This window comes from Manacus candei, unplaced genomic scaffold (assembly GCF_025592945.1).
Source record: "Manacus candei isolate 608988 ecotype Guabito, Panama unplaced genomic scaffold, ASM2559294v1 h1tg000057l, whole genome shotgun sequence".
In the NCBI taxonomy this organism is placed as follows: domain Eukaryota; kingdom Metazoa; phylum Chordata; class Aves; order Passeriformes; family Pipridae; genus Manacus; species Manacus candei.
In genome coordinates, this window is record NW_026138105.1 from 13,780,616 (window position 1) to 13,804,385 (window position 23,770).

The 23,770-nt window shown below is 43.4% G+C and overlaps 1 protein-coding gene across 2 annotated transcripts in view; it reads right to left on the reverse strand.

The window, feature by feature from the left end:
- EYA2 (EYA transcriptional coactivator and phosphatase 2) overlaps positions 1-1,599 on the reverse strand; it is a 79,909-nt gene extending 78,310 nt beyond the window's left edge. For both annotated transcript variants that reach the window (XM_051803521.1, XM_051803520.1), the window contains exon 1: positions 1,224-1,599. The gene's annotated coding sequence lies outside the window, so the exon portion shown is untranslated. The remainder of the gene's footprint in view (positions 1-1,223) is intronic.
- Between the last annotated feature and the right edge of the window lie 22,171 nt (positions 1,600-23,770).

A 23,770-nucleotide genomic window follows, 5' to 3' on the forward strand; every position in this document is an offset into this window, starting at 1 on the left:
ATTAGCGAGTCGTGGGAATCCATGCCTTTATGGAGTATTTTAAAAGAAAATGAGCTGAGGGGAGTGGGCTAAACAAAGCAAAGCAAAACAAATCGATGAGCCTAAAACCAAAAGCGTACACTGCTTGTTATTTAGCCAAATGTTTTGTCCTGTTGGTGGGTGAGCAGAAGAGGCACGAGAATTACGCGGGACAATTTGACTCCACAATTCAATTTTACACCGTGCATTTGGATATTTTTTTTTAATTAAGAATTTTAAGTTAGAATAATTAAATCAACTTATTAGGCGCTGTGCTATTTCAAGTGAATTTTCAAAATATGCTTAAAAAGTTTCTGGAATGTCTCCAAAGCTACGAGCACTGATTATTTTCAAGGTATTTGTACCACAAGTCTTTCCTACTTGCATGTGTTGCATTTGAGGCCACACAATGCCTTGAATTTCAAAGTAGAAATAAAAATACAGCTTTGTTTAGGAATAGAAACAGTTCATTCATGTAAAAAAAGGGTGAGGATAAAGAATTTATCCTGAATGTAGCAACAAATAGCAAAACAGTGCAACACCAAATGTATGAAAGTATCTAAGGAGCATTAGTTCAGACACAGAACCACTAGTTTAAATATATGTCATCTTTTGTGGACCAGATTGCTCTAATACACACAGATGGGGACAGGCAGAAAGAAATTTAGACATGCTTTCTCAATAAACTGGAGGGGGGGAGGTGTAACCCTTCTATGGATGGCATTGCAGAGATAAGAAATTTCAGTAAATTAATGAAGTCCACAAGACAGACTAAACAATAAACCATTCCTGCCACTGCCTTTAACAGCGCTCAGGGACATGTGAATTTGATACTGTGCTGCACAAAATTTCTGTTAATATCTGATATAGACCAATAAACTGTTTATTGGTTCACCATATGTATTTTAGCAATCACAACTTCACACAACAGAATATTTCATTATTTGAAATGTCTGCACAACAGTAGCTGTATATCATGAATAATTTCCTTCAGAGGCCATTCACTGGGCTCAAGCACAATTTAACACTCAAAAAAGTTTACTTAAACTGCATAAATCACATACAAGTTTTTCCTCGCAGAAGCAGCCGCGGGAAGCGCAGTAACTCATTCTACTTAAACGCACGCTTCGGCTTTTAAAGTAATTAATAAGCGAGGCTGGGTTTAAGGTAAAAACCAAACGGCACGCGGCGCAGCAATGAACTACCTCTGCTAGTTCTCGGTCGCGACTCCGCACGCAGGACACCCCCGGCGCCGCGCTCCGCCAGAGCCGCTCCGCGCCCGCGGAGCGCCGGAGCCTCCGCCGACCCCCGACGGGCTCCGGGGGCGAACGCGCCGCTCCGCGCACCCCCCGCCACCCGCGGAGGAGGCGTTTTCACACCTCCGGAGCAGCAGCCGCGGAGCAGCGGCAGCGCATCCGCCGGTCCCGCCGCGGGCGCGGTGACACCCCCGGCCCCACTCACCGGCGGAGCCGCGGCGCTGCCCGGGGCGCGCTCCCGCCGCGGACTGCGCGCTCCCGCCGCGGGCGCAGTGAGCATGTGCGAGGCGAGCGCGCGTGCCCGCGGAGGGGAGCGGAGCGGGGCGGCGGCTCCGCGCCCGCGCTGCACCCACCCCACCCACCCACCCACCTCCGCACCCGCACCCCCGGTGCCCGCCGCGCCTCCCGCGGGCAGCGCAGCCACGGCCGGGCCGGCGGCACACGCGGTTCTTACGCGGCTCACCCGACCTGTTGATTGCCCGGAACACCCGCTCTCCCGCCCCCCCCGGCGCTGCCGCCGTCGGGGGGACCGGCCCGGCCCCGCACCTACCGCACGCGTGGGGCCGCGGCGCGCTCCCGGCGCCCCGCAGCACTGCGCGGGGCCGGCGCGGAGGAGGAGCCTCCCACGGCTCCCCGGGCAGCCCGGCAGCCCCCCGGGGTTGTGGCGGAGCCGCCCGCGCCCCTCGGGCCGGGGGCAGAGCGGAGCCGCCGCGGGCGGGCGGTGGCCGGGGGGCAGCGTTCGCACCGGCGGCAGGTACGCGCTGGGCGCGCTCGCCGGAGCTGCGGGTCTGGGGATGGGTGTCTGTGTGTCTCTGTGTGTGTGTGTGTGTCGGTGCTACCGGCGCACGTCGAGCTGCGAGTCCTTAAAAGAGATTCGCGGTGTAAAAGTTGGCCCCGTGAATGCCATGCGAATACCAGCTCGTCTCTTGGCTCTGCTTCCGTGAAAACAGGCGCTCTCGCTACGGTCGTCGTGTTACGGATCTCTAGTGACAATTTTTAAGTGTCGGTTTTAAAAGAAGGGCTCTTGTTGACGTCTGCTTTTCTTACACGGTGCCACAGAGCCATAGGTTCTGCAGAGCTGCAGGAGCAGTTTCACTCGCTCAAGCCACCCCTTTGCACTCACAAACTCAAAGCATCACACAGCTCCTGGCTCCCCGGAGGGTGAAAGCCCCCTGTGTGATCCTGCCTATAACTGATCTCCCCCGGGGAGACAGAGTGGATTTGTGGCCATAAAGAGGTGCTGCCCCATCTCCCATGTCAGCACAAAACCAGAGGCAGTCTCTGGTTTATGAACCTTGAGGGGGTCTTCTGCTTCTGCCTCGTGTGCTGGGTGCCTTTTTCAGGTGTGTCAAATGCCTGTCCACACGTCCAAGAGAGGGGCAACAGATGGCTCATGCTGGGGAGATGGGGCTGGGGCCTCCCACCACGTGCACCCTCCAGGCATCCCCTTGTGCTGTGCAACACACACACAGCTTCACCCTGCCCCTGCCAGCCTCAGCCCCACTCAGGCACCACACAGCTGCCCACTCCCCCTGGCATACCTGCTTGCTGGGGATGCAGCCTGGCCACAGCAGCATTGGAGTGTTTCATTTCCACACACTGCTCTTCCTCCTCATTCCCCTCTTCTCACCAGCCTGGGGCAGGGCTCAGCTCTCCAGTTCTGTCTCTCCAGCACTGGGGAAGCATCGGAGGAGACCTGCAAGTCCTCGCCCCGACGCCTTTTATTACACCTAGCCCTTTCCTCAGGAAGGAGATATCCCATGAACCGCAGTGGAAAAGCCAAAGGAGCACAAAGGGTGTTGAGTTTAGGGTTTGAACAAGCTGCAGCCCACTCATGGATTTAACTCAAAATTTTGACAATGGAACAAAAACATCATTGCAACGAGACAGCTGTTTTTACTATCAAAATCTCTCAGATCAGTTTGACTGCAAAGTGTGTTCCTACAATCCAAAGGAGACAAAGCTCCCAGCATCAGTTTGGAGCTGGCAGGCTTCCTAGCATGAGCTACCTCCCGCCAGCCTAGAAAAACCAAAGCTCTTTCAGTTGTTATTCCCCATCAGTTCTCAGTACTAACCCCCTGATTTCCCCATGGATTATCTGCAGTTCTGAGTTTACACTGCTCTCACATTAAACTCTGAGCAATCAGTGGTTGGGGGGACTTCCTTGCTTCCTTTCTCACCTGTAATTGTGGTTCTGGTGAGGAGTCTCAGAAGCACAAGAAAGTCCTTAGATCCATCTTGAAAATAAATCTTTTCCTTTCCCCCCAGCTGCCCTGCCCAAAAGCCTGATTGCCACATTAGCTCCTTTTGAAGCTGGTCTTAACAAGTAAGTTCATATATACTAATCATCTAAAAATGCCTTGCTTGCAAAATTTACCCGACCCTTATTTCACAACATATTTGAATATATGCTTAGTTTTATGCATGTGAATAGTCCTACAACAATCAATACAATTATTTACTTAAGTGCTTAAAGTCAGGCAGGTATTTAAGAATTAGTATTGTTTGTGGTAATGCCACAGCAAGCCAGGCAGGGACCAGGACCTCATTGTTTGTACAGCACCCTGCACACAAAAAGACACTCCTTGTCCCTTTCAGTATAAGTAATTTTTGTGAGTTGTGAGTAAGCTGTGAATTGGTGCCAGAAACACCTTTCTTGAGCTGGTAAGTAAACACTATTTGTCTACGCTAATATCCTTTTTATTTACTGAAAACATTGTATGCAATATTTAGAAAAGCAGATAAGGGCGTAGTGGGGAAAGGGTGCAAAGAGGAAGGTAAAGGATATGTTTTCAATTAGGAATTTTAAGTATTTTCATCATTGTTAGTATTCAGCAAAATACCTGCAGATCTTAAAAGCCATTTAGAAAGGTGAGGTAAGAAAATGGTTTCTGCCTCACTGGTGAGATTATGTGTTGGGGTGCACGGGGTACAGGCTGCAAGATGAGAGAGTAAGAGCAAGTCCTAGTAGTTGGCTTGATAAAAGTCTCTATTTCATCAAGCTGGGGCATCAGCAGGCATATAATGCCAGGGATTTCTCAGAGCAGTGGAATTTTTTTGGTCCAAAACCAAGGCAGGTTTAGAAGGGGGTTTGCTTGACTTGTTCCTCTGTGCTTATTCCCATACTGAAAGAATAAATGGGAATGGTGCAGAAAGGTCCACATGTTCACCAAATGGAAGTGCTGCAAATCACGGGGCTGGGTGACAGTGTCCTGGGCAGATTTAGGAGATAATGGTTCTCTTGGGCAGCCCTGGGGTCCTGAGCAGCCAGCCCACACCTTTTCCTTAGGGCACGTGGGGAACAACCTTCTGCCAGAGCATGGGATCCAGAGAGCTTATCCCATAGTGTGGGAGAGCCTACAGCCACACAGCCTCTCTGAGGAGGAGGTGAGAGGCTAGACCCCAAATTTTAGCTACTATGGAAAGTGCATTTCCCTTAAGGAAGTATTACCAGTATTCTGCTGTTGACCTCGTCATCAAAATGAACAGAGCTGCATCAGTACAAACAACTGGTTTCTCTTTTAAAAACAAGAAATGAGCCAATACTGAGCTTCATCATCCACCCTGACAGTTGAGATGTGATGCCACTGTCTGGCCCAAACCAAGGTGAGAAGTTCTCAAAAAGGGCATAGAGGATTTATTAGGGTACTGAATATGGTTAACCCCAAGCATCGGAACACCCTGAATCAGAAATCGCTTTACAAAGTGTAAGAATTTAAAGGCAATGCATTTTGGGCTCTTACTAATTGTTCTCTGGCCCTTGGGTTCATGTTTTCAATTTCTCTTTGCAACCACAATGCTGAGTAACTTACTTGTCTTCTAAAATTATAACAGAAAATCTCACATTTTCATGTTTTCACATGATGCCAGAGCTCAGGCTTTGTGGGGAAAAAAAACAAAAACAAACCCAAAACACCCCAACCCTCACATTTTAGAAGACTTTCAACAAAATTGCGAAAGTTGGCAACCATAGCATTTCCTAACACATTATTTTGTGGACTGCAGTGAAATTTCATTCTCAGGGCTAATGGTTGCTTCCTCTCTGGTAAATGCCCAGAATTGCTGCTGCTGTTATTGTTAGAACATCATTAATTTATGCAGTGTTTTAAAACAGAGGAGAGGTACTCTGTCCTCAAGTAATTAGAGGATAAATAACACAAGCTAGAGACTACTTTTAATTTCTTTGCTGTACAGCTAAACAGAATTACTATGAGCTATGAGAATGAGCTATTTGGTCTATGAGTGCTCAGGCCTGCAAGGTAGTAAGAGTCTGATTCTGGAAAGACTTTAAACTTGTGTTTAATTTGAATACCACCAGACTGCCCTCAGTGCAGTAAAGCACTTACAGGACTGGCTGTGCCATCTGAGGGGGCTTAATGGTGCTGTACTTGGTTGCACTTTTGGTGCCAAAAGGCTCAGCACCTTGTAGGATGGATTCTTCTGGGGATATCAAGAGCCATGTCGGGATCCAAGTGCTAACATCCCACATTCAGCATTCAGAACCAGAGCCATCAATTTTAAGATGGTTCTTCTCACTTCTGGGAACTCCTCCTTCACAAAGTCACAGCCAGGGCATTAAACACATTTTATCTCAGCCTTTAGCACTGGTGATAAGCCAATGTGTGTTGTTTAGCCCATTTCATCAACATTCAGAACATTTGTAACTGATAAACAAAGTGCATGTTAGCTATTAAAGCTCAAAATTAGGCAGGCAGTAAAAAGTAATCCGAGAGGACGACTGTAGCTACTGATACTATTGAAGCTGGTCTTAAAACATATGGTTTCCAATCGCTGACACAATGCACAAAAATAAAACCCTGCAACTGAGGAGCGCCTGATCTATTCACCACTAAATGATCAAATATGCCTGTTTGTTTTTTGGTTTTAAGTCCCCTTCCTCCTTCTGGTTTTCAGAAGTAGAAGCTTGCTATTTAATATGAACCGAAGATTTGGCCCTTTGTACCCGCTGCAGATGGGCTTCATTAATCAATTCCACTGCTGGCCTGAAATGAAAAATCCCAGAATTTTGGACTTTTTTTTTTTCCTTTTTTTTTTTTTTTTTAAATACCCTCCCACTATTTTGCTTGGAATTTCTCCTGTAGAAACAAAAGATCCCTCTACTCCATCCTTCCTGCTTCCTCATGCTGTAGCAGAAAAATATTTAGTACCATGAAGACAATGAAATTTCACAAATAATACAGCCATGTATAGACATTCTGTGATTTGTTGCAGGCTGGGATCTTGCCATTCTTACTGCAACCATCTCTGACAATAGAAATAAACCAATTTTCACCTGTGAGCACAGCTGCATGACAATTAGTTTGCATGGAAAAGTGTTGAAATTAAACGTTCATTAATATGAAAAGTAAGTTTTGTGACCATTTTGATCTTTTTCTTAAGAGTTGTTTTTTTTTTTTTTCCAAGACCTCTATTAGTAACATAATGGGAGAACAAAATTCTTGTGTTGTGCTGCCTTTCTTAGCTTTGCATGAAGCATTAAATGCAAATACATGGGTCCTGCTGACTCACTTCAGCACATGCAGTCATGAACCCAGCTCTGGATGTGGGAATGGCCATGGCTCTGCTGGTGGAAGGAATGATGGTCTGCAGGAGAGATTTGAAAACCTGACACTGAGTAAGAACAGTATTTTAAAGTTAAAGTTTGATGTTATTTCAATTACCAGCAATGAAAAAAAAAAAATCACTGAGAAGAATTCAGACATTGATCCATCTGGAGAGGAGGTGCAGGATTGTGGGGTTTTTTTATACTACAGCAGAAATGGCCAGTTTTCAGTTCTAATCAATATGTGCATTGTAAGTCAGATTAAGAAAACTTGTATTAATTTTTAATAAAAGCACATTCCCTTTGAAAATACTATGTATTTGTGGTCCAAAAGGAAGACACATGGCCCACTCATGTGGCTGTGAAGGAAAACGGAAGGGATTTGTACAGTTATTTTCTCATGGGTACTTGGCTTTTTTCTTTCTTTTTTTTACACTTCAGGTGAAACATTTTATAGATATCAGCTTCCTCCTCAGGGAAGACTTATGAATTCCATAGACTGGCAAACCTACCCATGAATTACAGCTTTTGGCTGTGTTTCATTATGACTGGAGCAGTGTGCATGGGGTAAAATGTAATTCAGGGCCATCACTGAAGTTGCTTCTGACCCATATAAAGTTGCATCTGTCTCCAGGTAGTTGATGTTGTAGCAAGCCAAAAAAAGCTGGGTTTTGGGTGGGCTCCAAATTAGGCACCGGTCGGGCTTTGATACAAGAGCATCAAAGTGCCTTGGCTGGGGCAGCAGCAGCAGCACTGCTGGTACAGAGAGCCTGACTAATCTTCCAGAAATCTTCCATTTAATTTATTCTGTAGAATTGCAAATATTTGGGAAGTTCATTCACACATGAATCAAAAGCCATCCTTCTTCCAGCTTTACATTGCAGTATTTTGACTGCAAGGAGGAGTTTGATTTTAGGAATCTGAACACAAGCACTCCACAACTCTTTTTTAGTGTGCCTGTCCTGGTGGGAATGAGTCTCATTATTATGTACATTAAAATTGATAATCAAAGACAAATGCTTCAGCCTGTTATTTTAAACTTGGAGAATGTTTACCTAAGTTCCATCTACTTTCTTTCAAGAATTCTCATCTGGCTTTCTAAACTGTTTCCCTACCTTTAGAGAAGGTTTCTTTAAGTCACATTATACTTGATGGAAAAGTAGGGACAAATTCAGTTGTACTTTGAGTGTAATTTAACTGCACCATAGAAACAGGCTTTCAAACCTTTCATCGGGCTGATTTACGAGCGGAACTAAGGTTTGCTTAGTACAACATTTTCACAGTAAGGGTTACATTCCCACAAAAGGGAATGCTGTCAGGTAGAATGACCATGAGTCAATTCTGCCAAACTAATCGCTCTGTTCAGATAAGTCGATCTGCCTGCCGCAAAACTTTAATTAGGGAATTTAACGTAGTATTTTAAAAATTGCTCCAGACCGTGGCTGTTAAGTGTTTCAAAACAACCCAAGAACACAATAGTTGCATAAGAGCACTTTGCCAGCTTCCCATCATTAGTAGTTGTTGGACTTTTAAATTTGTTTTACAAACTAATGGAAGGGCAGAACATTAGATGCTGAAGAACTGGAAAGTACCAAAGGAGATGTTTTTATGTCTTTTACTGCATGTAATAATTGCATGGGATTACAAGCTGTAAAGGTTCACCCCAAGTTAAAAGAATAAATGTTCTTTCCTAACTCCTACGCAAATATGGTGAAATTCAAGAAAATCAGATCTAGTCAGGTAGTGCTAGGAAGTCTAATAGTCTATTCTCAATTTTTTGGTCAAGAACACAGTAATTCCCTTTGTGTTTATTATGACAGAGATCATTTGCATCTTGCAAATCCATATTACAGGCAGGAATAAGCCACATCCTCAGTCTGTGAGGCTGAGGGCTCTGTGCACCCTTCCAATAACTCATTGGTCACCCTTTAGAAGTGTAAAGCAAGGAAATCAATATGATTTATAGTTTAGGGAGCAATTCTCTGCAGATCAATTTACCTAGGATAATTCTTTTAAAAACTGACTCTGGTAAAATGTTTCCTTTTCTTTCTGTGCTCAAGAAGATAATTAGACTAAAATGTTCCCTTATGCTCCAAAAATGTGACTTTGCATGATCTAATTCTTTTACTTTGTTTTTGTTTAAGCCTACATGCACCTTCTGCCCCTCTGCATTAGTGCTTGGGCTGGAGGCAGCGCTTCCTGTCCTTCTTTGGCAGATAGAAGGGACAAGAAAATCCCTGCCCTACATGGCACAGCTCAGTGCTGACCCAGGAGATTCACTCCTCTGCCAGGCTATGAGCAGAATAACTTGGGGCTTTCGAAAAAAAAAGTTATTCCTAATTGTGGGAGGTATCATGGTAAGATCTCCATCTGGCTTGTGGCAATTCGAGTACTTCTACTGCCTTGTTTATACCATTTTAAATATCTAATGAATACAATATGCTGCCCCCAAAATAATATTGCATATAAGGCCTGTAAATCTAGAATTGGAAGTTTCATAAAAGAACTTGGCACATTACCTCTCTGTAAATGTTAACTGAGTGTTCCTTATAATGCTCTTCCAAGCTTCCATTGCGCCCAAGAGAAGACAGGGAAGTGCAGGTTGCCAGGATCCTGAGGAGCCAATCTAGTGGTCAAGCTTCCTCCTGTTCCACTGTAGTTTGTAGGTGGTTTTCCACCTCTAATGACTTTTCCTTTAAAGCTTATGCTTTTCAGGGAGCAGCAAATGCCAATAGATTCCTACGGGAAGGTGACCCAAGTGCGATTCCAGCACAGGCAGTGATGGATGCTGACCATGAGGCTTCTTGAGAGCCCCAGACTTGAGGGGAAATGAACCAGGTGCAGGGCCCATCCCAGAAGCCCACTCAAGTGGGGGGAGTAGGAGGAAAAGAGAAGACCAGAGATGAACCACCCACAGCACAGGACCAAGGTTCACCCAGGATGAAGGCTGGAAATACAAGCCCAGGTTGGGGTTGGGTGCTCTGAGGCTGAGCTTAAATAGAGCTCCTGGGCCATGGGCAGGGGCTGTGGGTGAGGGTCCCAGGTGAGGCAATTAATGCCTCTTAATACATTCAGGGTGGTGACAGTATCTGGAAATAGCCGTGTTCCAAATCCATCCATTTGTTTGCTTGAGTTTGGTGCAGGGCATGAGCAAACAAGCCGGGATAAACGGGGCACCAGCTGACACCTTGGGCTTGAGCCCAGTCCTGCAGAGGAAAGTGGTTGTGCAACTGCAGCCTCGGGGCGAGCAGAGCTGGAGGTCAGGTGTGTGGTGGTGGCTGGAGATGGGTTTGGTGCCCAGCAAAGTGCCCCACGGGGACCTGTGTGATGGCACAGCAGGTCCTGGGTGTCTGCTGGTCACCAGCCATTCACTGCTCCACTGGGGTTTATTATTTACATGGACCTCCCGCCTCTTGGCCTGGATCAAACTGGCTCTAAGGGTTGTGCCCATGGCTGGGGCTGTGCCCAGCAGGGGTAGGAATATGGAAGGCCCAGATGGAGGAAGCTGTTCCATGAAGTTTTTGAGCCCCTTTCTGCTGCCCAGCCTTTGACAAAACACAACACTCTGTGTTTCGACACAACAGGTTGATGTCCCTTTAGAGCACTGAATGAGATGGATCGTTTTGCTGATAAGGTGTTGTGAGGTATCCAAATTGCTCCCTTAGAACGTGTTTATAGAAAATAATAGATATTTATACATGTTTCCAGTCACTTCCTTTTTTTGCCTTCGTGAACTGATGAAAAATAATACCTTGGTTTGGGAGAAAATGACTTTGCCATCAGACATCGTGAGCTTCTCTTCAGTCATTCCAAACACTGCCCGTTTCAACACGAACTTCCAGCGGCGCCGTATGCCAGCACAATGCAGATCAGAAATACTGAGTGCATTACAAGTAGCAGGTTACACTTCAAAACACTTGGTTCACAGTGTTTGAGACCATTAATCATTTTTATTATTCTAAAGGACTGAAAGGGCTTAGAAACCCTGCCTAGGAAGCGGTATAGATTCTGAACAGCTGCACTCCAACTCCTGCTCACATTAGGTTTTGGACAGCCCATTGATTTTCAGTAAATGTTCTTGGCGGCCAGGAAGTGCTGAAGCTGGCAAACTTTCTCTCACAAACTTTTTCTTTTTCTTTTTTTTTTTTTTTTTTTTTCTCCTGAAATGAAAAACATGCTGGTTATTCTGATTTAGATCATCAGTATGGCCCTGATTTACCACTACATCACACCCTCATAAAACTGGGGTATCAAGGGACTTTAGTTACAGGCCAGACAAAATCAAATTCACTGCAGGGAGTGTATGTACTATTTTTGAAAGATTTTTTTTTTTTGAGTCTATGTTAATAGGCACCATGTATATAAAGTTTTGTGTGTGCCTTTTCTTTGTTGTTATGACAGTTTTAGCAGGACAGACACTCAGTAGAATTTGTCTGTATGTGAATTCAGATTTTCAGAGTAGACTGGAAAATGTTGCACTTAGAGAAAGAGAAGCACACCCACAAACTAACGACAAAGGTATTGTCATTAACCCTGCAATTGTGTCTCTACTAAAATGACATTTGATGTCTATTTATATTTTTGCATACTTCATTCTGCAGATGAATATACCAGCTGCTCTACAGAGAGATGACAGGATACTTTATCCCAGGTTTCCTTCCTGGAAGTTACACTTTATTACTTGTAAACTGGAAAATACAACCTTCATTGTTCCCAAACCCATGGAACTGCTTAGGAAGAGAGGTTACATTTTTAAGAGAAAACGGGGCTCTGGTTTGGACTTGAATGTTGGACTGAAATGCATAAGAAAATCTCAATTCAATGATAATAATAAAAAAAGACTGTATCTGAAAATGGCATTCTAATTAAATCTTATCAAGATTTAAAGATAGAAAGGGGGTAAATAAATACAATTTACATCCCGTAGGCAAAGCAATATCACTCTTTCAGGTTTTTTTTACATTTTTCTTTCTCTTTTCATGCTTCTTACAAGCTCTATTGGTTTTTTGTAGAGAGGGAGAAACTTAAGAAATTGGACACCCTCCTGCCCTGCCAGCAGAGGTGGAAAACAAAAATATTCAACTGCCAAAACCTGAAATTATGTTCTGAACGGATGCAGTATAAAGCAGTAATATTTTGATATTTTTCAGTTGGACCATTTAAAATGGAAATAGAATTATATCATATTTGAAAACAGTTCTGGAAAACAGAAGAGCAGGGGTGTTTGTAATTGGATTTTTCTTGAAAAAGTTTCTTATGCAGAGTCCTTTTTTTAATCAAAAAAAGTAGAAGTACTATAGATCAGTTAGCAGGGAGTATTGCAGGCAGAGAAATAGAAACAATTTCTGTATTTTACATTTCCAGTCCTGTAGAAATCTTCATGTGGCAAAGCCTGGGGGAAAGGAAATTCAAATAGAGCATCTCATGTGATTGGTTAAATATTCAGTATAAAAAAGCCCCCCCCCTTGCTTGGTAAAAATACATTTACTGTTTGTGGGTTTTTGTTTCTTAAGTCAGGCCATTACACACAAATCTCTTTTCTTTCTTTCTTTTCTTTTTAATATTTTGGTTTTTTGAGACAGTAAGTTTTCATTGCTTTCATAGGCTCAGACCCGCTCACGCTGAATGAAACAAGATCTCTCGAACCTCGTAACTTTTAGAATCTCCTCGTGGTTCTTGTGTGTGTCTCGCTGGTCTGGGTGTGGAGCCCAGCCCTGATTTAGTGCACACAGGGGTGGCACAGCTGCCAGGGGTATCAGGCAGAGCCCACTCGGGCTTATTTATAGAGACCCACACACTCTTCATCTCCCATTGGTATTTTTATTTCAGTAGCATTTGGGATCCCCTCCCTCCTGCACTTTCACACGAGAAAATAGTGCCCCTCCCGAGGAGCTGAACTTTGAACAGCAGACTTTTAACAGAAGAGGGATGAGGGGAGAGAAGGGCTCCCACATTCTGTCAGCTCAGCTCCAGGTTCCCAACGGGAGAGCTGGGATACAGAGCCCTGCCCACTTCCAACTGCGGGGTTTGTGTTTTGGTTGTGTTTTTTGCTAAGACAGTCATGCTTTGGGATTGCACAGAAAACCAATTTGCTGCACAGTGCCACTTAGAAAGTGAACTCGTGTCTTGACAATTTTCTGCCAGAGCCCGTCCAACTTCCCAAAGTGCTTTCTTTTGTTGCTTTTGGGATGAACTTGACTTTCATCGCAGAGAGCCCTCTCCTTTGTTTTCAAAGGTTTTTCCTGCCAAGCAAAGTAACTGTATTTCTCAGGCACAGTCCTCTGAAGGCACTGAAGCATGTTGAATACAGAAGAGTAATTTGTTCCCTCAGGCTGTATATGTCTTGTATTAAAAATTACAAGATGTGAATCTGTGGCTGTGCTGGGAGCACACACTGGATTTGTTGTATGGTGAGAAGAGAACAGGTTATGGCTAATCTTGTTCATTCACTGGAGATAAGAGAGGCACTGCCCTTTCTGCTTTTTTGTTTTCTTGGGGCTGGATCAAATCCCCAACGTGAACAATTGTGTCTGAGTCAAGAGTGCTTTGATTCAAAATGATATGGTTGGAAACACCCTTTTTACTGAGAAGAAATGAATAAGGAAATGGCCCTCGTGTGTGAGCTTTTGGGGAGAGACTGTCTGCTCAGCTCGCAGGCCAGTCAAAATATGCTCTCCAGCAGGGAAATTAATAAATAGAACAGCTTCAATAGATGGAGATTTAAGGGCAGGAGACTAATGTTGTTCTAAAATTCTTTTGGGTTGGAACTTAAATCCAATCTTAATGAGGTCATAGTAGAAAATTAATTTATTTTCTATCTTCCGAACAATATCTTCTTTGTTAAATCAGAAGATTTGAGAGTTGTTTTTTTTTTTTTAATAATTATTTTTGTATATGCTTAAAAATGCGTAAAAGCTCTGGCCTCTTTCATTTCCTGGAGACAATCATGTGATAACCTTAAGTGGACCACATGAACGGATTAATCTCATATTCCAAAGTGTTATGGAGACTTGAGAAACCTCCATACTTTGGATTTCCTCTGTATGGGATGTCAAGAATGATATGAAAGGAGTGGTTTTGTAGTGAAAATACAAAACTGCTGAGTAACAGCAACATGAGTATACAGAGACCTGCCTTGGAGTAATCTCCAGTGGAAGTGGTGGAAACTCCATCATTCAAAACATCCAAGTCTTATGACTGTTGAGAGTCTCACAATACTGTGTGTTTTTCTTAAATCTCCAACTTCTGGAATCAATGAATTTGTCAGTATTTCCATGTACTTTACATAAACAAGCTCAGAGATGAACTGGTAGCATTGCTACTTGTGGACAAAAGCTCAGAAGTGAGACTCTGAAAGATTCAAATACCAAAATACAACAAAGTGAAAGTTCTTGATTTTGTAGATCTGGAAGATATTTATGTTTTGAACCTGCAAGCTCAGCAAATAACAGCCATGGCCTGTGAAGTGTCCACAGTAAAGCAGTGTCAGTGGGAAGGTGTGGTGTGGGCCCCTGGGATATACTGGCATCCTGCAAGGATTCCCTGCTCATCCTTTGCCTGTGGCCCTTTGGAAGCATGGGGGTATTGGGTGTGTGTTTTACAGAGCTGGTGTGAGGAGGTACAATGTGAAGGCTGATGAATACAGAACTGCTGGGATCCACGTCTGGGGCTTGAATTTGGGTCTGTCCTGACCGGGATATAAATGTCACTCTGTATCTAAATCACTGGTTTTATGAGCGTTTCCCATGTTCTGTTGCCTACATGAAGTGGGAAAGTTCTCATCAAAAAATGCATTTATTTTAGAACAGAGGACTTGGCAATACACCCTCAAGGAGAGGATAACTCTGTGGTGGCAGAGTCACGACTGACCCAGGGGGAGAGCAAAGGCAGCTGATGGAAACAGGAGCCTCTTGAAAGAGATGGTGTCTGATGGCTCCTCACCACGTGCAGGCAGGTAACACTTCATCACATGCATGAGTCTCATCTGGATTTTGGAAAGAAATGAATGTAAGGCAAGGCAGATATTTCAGGTGAGACTGACTTGATGGAAGTGATGGTGTATTAATGATGAGATTGCTCTGCTGTGGTCAGGAAACTGTTTCTCTGTTCCTGAGATCCAGATAAATCTCAGCGTGTCACATTGCTGCAGACCCAGCCACCACAGATAACATCCAGCACAGTGTAATGCTGTTCCTACAAGGGCTTTCCAACTGGCTGCAGAGATGCCTGGAGCTCGTTTACACACACCCTTCTGCAAAATCCACCCAGGATTTTGTGCCAGCAACCGCATGGCCAGGGCACCATTAACTCTCTGCTGGCTCTGGGAAGCACCACCTTTGAGCTGAGAGAGAAGGGTGGGTCCTGCTGGAGCATTTCGTTAAAATTAAAATGCACTTACAAGTAGATTCCTAAAATTTCACCTCCCAAAGGGGCTGAGCTAGTCCTGCTGGGATATGAAGAAGTGATTCCCAACAGTATTTTTAACTTGCTGCTTAGCTCCTTAAGCCTCACATGGCAACTGCTGCCTGCACTCAATGGAAAAGAGTATTCTTTACATGCAGACACAGTTTAATGTCTTTGCCAGTTTTTTCACCTCCTCTGCTACCCTGAGCTATCACCTGCTAGTGCTTGTGGCGTGCAAATTGGAGAGTTTTCTTTATGAGTTGCACATAAAATCCACACCTCTGGTCATGCATGAGAAACTGCTGAAAGAACCCAATACAGCCCTGAACGTGTTCCCTGTTTTATGGACAAGACCTTAAGGTTGTTTGCTTTTCAGAACTGCACCATGTGTCATGCCTGACCCTGCTGGCACTCACAGATACCAAATGACACACTCTTGGCAGGGGACCCAGCTGGCTAATTTTGCATGCAGTTTACCTACAGACTGGCTTTAAAAGGAGCCCAATTAAATGATCCAAGGGGTCAGAAGAAAAATGAAGGCATTACTAGAGGAGTGAAACCTTTTCTACCTCCTGAGGCAAAACCAACTATTTTCACAGTGTTCAGGGCAAAAAACAAAGCAGAGCAGATGTTTTCCCTTTAAAAAGAAGCATGTTTTGCTCCCTGTTGGTCTCAATCATCATCACACTTGCCATTAATTTTTGGCATTATGAAAGAGGGATTACTGTGCTATTTAAATATTATTTTAATACTGATCTTTTTCTCATTCAATAACTGTCAGCTTCCATGGGGTTATTTTTATAGAAGCACTAGTTTAGGTGAGAAAAGACAACAGAATCTGTCTCTCAGTTGTTGATAATTTTTCTAGCAGGGCTGGTATAACCCTAATGTCATTTGTGGAACAGAACAGGCTTCCCAAATTACTCTGTCTCCTAGCTAAACAGACATTTCCAAGTCAAAGTTATCTGCCTAACAAAAGAAAGAAAAAAGCTAAGAATATTTGTTGCAACTTTTGGCAAATCTGAGGGACCTTCTTGAGTTTTTTAGCAGACCCACCAAGGGGCTTTGAATGGGCTGCTGCCAGGCACACAGTGCTGAAAGCAGTGCCAGTGCCCCACAGTTTGCAAATGCCTGGGCACAGTCTGTGGTCTCAGCTCTGCGGGCCAGGGGTCGTCAGGCAGGGCAGGAGCAGCACACAGATGTTTCCAACCTTAAAGCATTTGCCATCTCAATTCTGCTCCGTGGCAGTGATGAGTTTTCTCTGGAGGTATGCCCAGTCCTTTTGGGGGAATATACCTCTTGCAAAATAGGACATGAACTTGAGTTTCCTTGATTAAATCTTGTGGTATGCACACTTTGAGGGTTGCCCAGCAAATGCCTTCTGCATTTGACAGCACGGATCCAAAGATAGCTCCCACCGCTGCTGTCTGGGCAAACTGTTTTTCCTTCTGCCGCCCATAAAATAGCTGGAAAAACTTCTTGGGGGAGAAAAATTTCTGGAAACTCTAAAGCGAGCTGAATTCCCCAAGTCATTACACTTGCTTAGTGTCTTTCACAACACTGCTAAGCTCTAGGTAATGGTATGCATAACCCCGAAAAGCAGAAACAGAAAGACAGGAAATTATGGCTGAACTGGTGTTTTTCTTAGGGCGTTTGTGCTCACTGTTGGAGCAGTCAGTGCCAGGTATTGTGAAACACAGTGAGAAGCCCCTTTTCAGCTAAGTTTCTGTTTAAAATTCAAACAGATTATAGTGAGATATGAAAATCTCCAGAAGAGGTAAAGGCAGGAAGCTGCTTCAAGAAGTGTCACTTGCCTCTCTGGGAGTCTCGGGTACACCCAGGTCATGGTCCCTGTGAGTCTGACAGTGCTGCTAATCCCACAGCTCCAGCATCACAGGGAAGTTCCCTCACTGGTGTGAGGAAAGGTCAGTTGATGCTTAAAGCAATCGTGATGTGCTCGTTGAGCTTTTAAGTGTTCAGATTGTCCTCATAACTGTGATTTTCAATGTACTTCATATATTTAAAATGAAGCCACATCTCGTTATCTAGAAACACACCACTGGGGCTGATGCTTTAAAGAGGACTCCAAACACAACAGTGTTTGGGCAAAAACTTTGCATATTCCAGTGGGCGCTTCTCTGGTTGTCTCTGTCTTATGGGTCCCCCTTAAAAAATGCCCAATGTGTGTGGCAATTCTCTAAAATGCCAGTCTAATTGACAAGCCTTGTTACCATGAGGATGTGACTGTCCTGTTCCAGGGCACACAGAAGGTCTGATGAACCTCTTACTTGTGCTGGTGCCTGATGCACAAGAGTGTAGAGTTTAAAACAGCCTGAGTCAGCCTGAGTCACCTGCCAACAACTTTCCTGGGGGACATAAAGCACAGCAGAGCAATATTTGTTGAAAGCTGTGTTAAGGACTTTGTGAGCTCTGCTCTTCCCCAGCCTGGTTTCTCCCCACAGCCTCTTCCCACCTGCAGTCTGTGCAACTGGGCAGCCAAAGCCCTGCTTTCTGCAGGTTATTCAGGACAGGGAACACCTATTGCTTTGGATAGCAAGGAGGAGAGAAGGAGCAGCAGCAGGAGCAGCCCTTAAACCTTCAGAAGGGGTGAATAAATCAAGTACAGTTGTTGGGCAGTCACAGGAAAGGAGTAGAATCAAGGACAGCAAATCTCTCCCAGGTATATTTTGACAATCACAAGCTTGTACCCTTAAACACTCCCCAGTTAAAAGTGGCCTCTTCCAAATTTTGGCAGAGAAATGATGGAGTCTCACTGTACCATTTGGCTCCAATGGTTTTTCAAGGCCTTGGTGCATCAGCTCAATATTTTTATTAGAAAACAGAAGAGTCTTATGTGGCCTGAGGAGCTGTGCAGACAAATACCTGAGATGAGTTTCACATGTGCCATAAGGAACGGATCAGGCCTCGCTCACGCGTGTTGTTCATTTACACCTTGCATCACACGCAGCCCAGCTCCTTCATCTCAGCTTTGTGCTGAATCTAGACAATGAGCCTGATTCACCACTGCATTCCTTTATTTTTACCTCAGGATAATTCCTTTTAAATCAGAGGACACACTGGACTAAGCCAGTGTTTTTTGTGCCAAAGAAATCAATGCTACAAGCCTTTGAGCTTCCTGACCTGCTGTTTTGCTTTAGCCTTCACTTTGGGGTTTTTTATCCTACTTGGGAATCTTGATGGGTTCATATTTGTTGGAGGCTCCTCTGTTGTCTCAAGAGAGCCAGTTAGGTGCTAGAATTAAATACTGAATGACAGATTTTTCATAGCATGGGAAGAGCAAAACAAAACAGCTGTCTGCAGAAACCTGAAGGAGCAGGAACTAGACTGCTCTTTAAAAATAAACTTGGCATTGGAGATGGTGACTGAGATAAAGTCATAGCCAAAAATGGCGAATATTTAGGATGCTCAAAAATATTCCTATGTTAGTGGTTTGCAAATGTGGGAACAATATATTCAAGCTTTATTTTCTTTAGCATGTTCTTTGGCTTGAAGTGAAGTTCAACATTCAAAATGACCATGTAATAATGGAACCATTTCAGCTGATCTCCTGTTATTCTGTTTTCAGTCAGATCCACTGCCTCTAGTGCCAAAAATAAGTTTTTACTGATTTTCACTTCAGTTAGCCTGAAAGAACCAGGACCAATGGAGAATCAGCAAACTTATACAAATCCAAGTTCACTGAACTGTTTAAACCCATTAAGGCAGTGGGGTACCATGAATATTGCTGAGACTCTAATTTAACCTACAGAATAATGCATGATAAAGGTATAGGGCAGAAAGAACTCACACACACAAACCATGGCTTTGGTCTTGGTAATATAGCTCTTATTAAGCAGTAGTTTAATATTACATATATTTTTATATGGAAATCAAAGTGAGAAGGAGTAAATACTCCATGATGGTGTTTTTAGAGCCAAACTGGCTATTCAGGACTTCCAGATCCCCTTTTAATATGCAGTCTCAGATGTTCTGTATTCAAATTATTCATTATTCAAATGCTGTCATAATGTAGAAGTTAATTTGCTTGTGTACATTTCCCTAGTGGTGTCACCATCGTATCTGAATGCTTCTCAAAATCAATTTACTTCACCTTTACATCAATGCTGCAACAGTCCATCCTATTACTAGCCCCTTTTTACAACTAAGTAGAGAAGACAGCTCCTTGGCTTCCATGAGCCTCTGATGAGTATCTGCAGACCAGCATTTCTGAACTGCATGAGTCAGTCAGACACAGGCAGAGGTGCAGTCACACGGGGGACTGCGAAAGATCCAGGCACCACACTGGTTCCCACACGACCAAATGTCATGCCCTTGCTAAGAAGAAGGGAGGAGGCAAAAACTTCTCGGTGAAATGTGCGTCAGATTGTTATTTTCACATGATTTCTAAGCTTCAGAGGCATCACCCAGGTGGGTCAGGATGTCAGGATCTAAATAGCAGCACTCTGAGCTTCCTAATGTGATGAAAACCTTACACAGACCCTCAGCTCCTCCTCCTGTTTGATTCCTTCTGGCTTGTGACTAGAAAAGCCTTAATTAGCTCTTGAACATGTCCTTAAGCAGCAGGTGGAATTTATTCCCGTCGTTCCTTGGTGTGTTTCTTTTTCCCCAAGCACAAAAGGAAATAGTGCTCTCTCGAGGGACCCTCCAGCTGGTTCCACTTGTGGATGATGATGCCCCATCTATTTTTGCTGCTGCTGAAAACACACAGGTCAGTGCTGACAAACACAGCTTGGACTCCTCGCTCTGCAGTCCAGGGGAGGAGCTGGCCTGACTGTCTGGGTGAGATCTCTTTGCACTGCTCTGATGGGAGCAAATCTCTGCTTGGGTGGTAGCCAGTCACACAGCACATCTGTGAAATCTGGGGGCTGCCTGGGCTGAAGCACTGTCTTTATTATATCATGTCCAAACTATTTGTGCATGGGAACTGGTGGTGATACTTTCAGCAAAGAAATACCTTTTTCTGAAGCTACATGCAACAGCCAGATTGTAAATGTCTGGAAACTGGGTAAAATCTTCAGTATATATGAACATGGGTGTCTTAATATCAGAGAGGTTTCTGACTTTTCAAATAATGTTAATACTGTACTATTGCATGCAAGTTGCACAAAAGTTAGCTACAATAAATAATAAAATAAAATGTTTAGAGGGCTATTAGATCATCTTCTCATGCCAGTCTCTAAATGTTTCACAGAGTGCTTTCTCCTATATGGTGGCTTATTACCATCCATGAGAGCCTTAGTACACTAATCAAGCATTAGCACACTAATCAAGCATTAGCATTAATCAAAGAGATATTCAATCCTACTCTGAACATGTCTGGATGACAGAGGAGCCAAGATGCTGGCAGATATAAATGTTTTACTTGTAAAAGCATATATAGGTGCAACAGATTTTACACAGTAACAGGTGAGGAATTTTAAGAAAATAATTTTAACTAGATGAAGTTTAATAGGCCTGAGCAAAATGGACTGACAGCTGTCAAAGTGAGACACATAGTCCCCTAGCATTAGACCTTCTGCTTTCTGGCCACTCAGATGCCTGTCTTTTTTAAAGATAATTTTTAAAAATAATTTTTAAAAATAATTTTTAAAGATCTATTCTCCCCTCTTTTGCCTTTGTGACCTTGCGTGAATGATACAGATTTTGAGAGAGATTTGAGACTTGCTGACATGGTGATGCTGGAAAGGAGACAGTATTTTATCAGATTTCCCTGTAAGCCCCGGACTTACCCTCCTAACAGACGTTTCTCAGGCTCCTACAACTTGGCTGATAGAAAAGGGACCATATCATTTCTAACTGAACTGCTACAGATAGAATATAATAATGTCTGCAGTAAATTAAATGAGATGGAAGGACACCTGTGTTGCCCCCAGCTGACTCCAGGGCAGTGCTCGGAGGTGAGCGCAGGCATGGAGGAACAGTTACGGTGCTGGAACAAAGACACAGTTGACCCCTGACATCATTTAAAGCTCCTTGATGCCAAGGACTTCCTCACTTTTTACGGATATTGAAACAAATAAGTCATGGAAATGCTGACTGACCCCAGCCATATGGGAGCAGAGAGATTAGCTGCTAATATGGAAAGTTACCTGGCCAGCGCTGAGATCAGTCACGAGAGAAGGGGGAGATCAGAGGCAGGGCTGCCGACACCGTGAGGTAATGGGGCTGCTGGGGAAGAGGAGCTGGACCTGGGGCTGACTGGAAGAGGAAAACGTTTTTTCTCTGCTGAAGCCAAAAGTGTACGTCATCATGTGGCTGAGTGACAGAGCTGCCTCTTGTAGGACGTGCTTGATACTATGGGAACAATGAGCACAGGGAAGTTACTGTGGAGGGCACGGAAAGAAAAGCAGTAAATCAAGGACCAGCACAAGGCTGGAAAGCCTCAGCCCTGTCCTTTGCAAAATATAAGCAAGAACAAGGAGTTAGGGAACAGGGAAAAGCCTGCAGAGCTCACTTGCAGGAGAGTTAGAGAGAAGAAATAGGGAGCAGAGTGGTGTGGGGACACCGCTGCTCATAGGAGTTAAAGGACAACACTGAGCCATTAAACTTGGGGATAATATAAGTAAAAACCCCAATCTTCATAGCTTCTTGATTGCATGGGTTAATTAGGTTATACCAGTCTTTATTTAAATGCACATCCCAGTGAAACCCAACAGGAAAACTTCACAGTTGCTCTCACAACACACGGGGAGATGGCACAGTCTCACTAAAGATCATTCTGGGCTGGAATTTTAAGATTTAAACCCTCACTAAAAACTGCTTAAATTGATTACAAGGATGAAGTGTGTAGAACTTAATAAACAACAAAAAGAGGGCAGGTTTAAAATTCAAGTTATGGATGTTTTATTTTAAAGAGAGTCAGCCAGTCCTTATCTGAAATCCGTAGACTTTAGCAAATGACCATTGATATGGATTGCTTTGAAAAGACTAAAATACAGTTGCTGGGAGGATCAAAGCTTTAGAGATCCACAGAACTGGAAAGGCCATAAAAATTGAGAGAAAGGGAAAACAAGAAGTAAGGCTGAAGTCAAATTTTTACCTTTCTGACTCAGGATAATCCTGATGGAATCCTGCTGCAGCTGACTGAGAAGAACAGTCAACATGAAAGAATATTCAACACGAGAAGATGTTTCTTGAAAGGGAGCAAAGGAAACGTGCACACACTGGTGAAGGGTTGTGGCATGCAGAGTTAAATCCAGGAAATGAGGAATTAGCATGGAGCAATTCACATGAAAGATCAGAAAACATATTGTGTGGGATAATATACTGTGAGGGGTCACTCCTACACTTGTTGTGAATTATTTTAAGACATAAAGAGACCATGTCTACATTTCTGTCTGTCTGTCTACCCACAGTGAGACTTCTGGTGAAATCAGATATCAGGGGGTTTATAGACAGATTAAATGGAAGTTGAATTTCCTCTCCAAAATATCATGAAAATTATTATTTTTTTTTTAGAATGAATCCTTGCCCTAGGATTGCTTGAAGGACACTGTGTGGATCACTGTAAAATGAACTATTAGGTCCCATAAATTAGATCCACAGAGAAAACTGATAAAGGACAGAAGTGGAACGAAGAAATTTTTTTCTTTCATTTTTTTCCTTATTTTCTTTTTTTCCCTTTTTCCCCCCCGCCTTGTTTCTTTGCTATTCAATCTTGATAACTGATGGGATTTTGAATAATTTTCTTTCTGAACACTGACTTACACAATTAGAATATAATGTATGCATTATGTTAGCTTAAGTTTTTGGCAATTATGGAAATCTGTCGCCCTTAGAGCTGCCTTCTAGTTCCATTCTTGTCACTTTGGTGGCTGAAATTTCTTTCAGTGTCATAAAATTTAAGGTTGTAAAATTCATATTGTAACTTTAACAGCCACATCTGTTTTAAACATTTTTGTTTTAAGAACTCAATGTGAATTTAATGACAAGGCAATAAAAGGAAAAGTTGAAGGAAATTATCACAGATTTGTAAAGCCATAAGACATGTTTCTGCACTTCTGTGGGCCATCAAATTACAAAGAAACAACCCAGTTGCTTTTATTATAGCAATTCTGCTCTTAAAGCATTTCACAGTTTGATGTATTAGCAAGAATTAACATTTCATTTACGTCAGTATTAATAATGACAATTACACCCAGGTGCAGGGTATTGTCATTTGCATACAGACACCCAGAGCGTGTTCAGAGAAAAAATAATTATCTACAGTGCTGCCACTGTGTTTGGCAGTAATAAATGATGAATTATAACATATTTTGTGTACCACTAAATCAATCTACAGAATCAAATGGTAACAAGAATCACTTTTTCCTTCAGTATCTTGCTACAGATCCAACCTTTCAGATGGGATAAGTCAGGATGATGTGGCTGTTTATTGCTGCTTGGATCCCATCCATACAGCAGAAGCCCAGAAGTGCTGAAGGTGGAAGGGGTCTCTGGAGATCCTACCCCCAGCTCAGGGTCAGCCAGAGCAGGTTGCTTAGTCAGGTTTTGGGTATCTCCACAACCT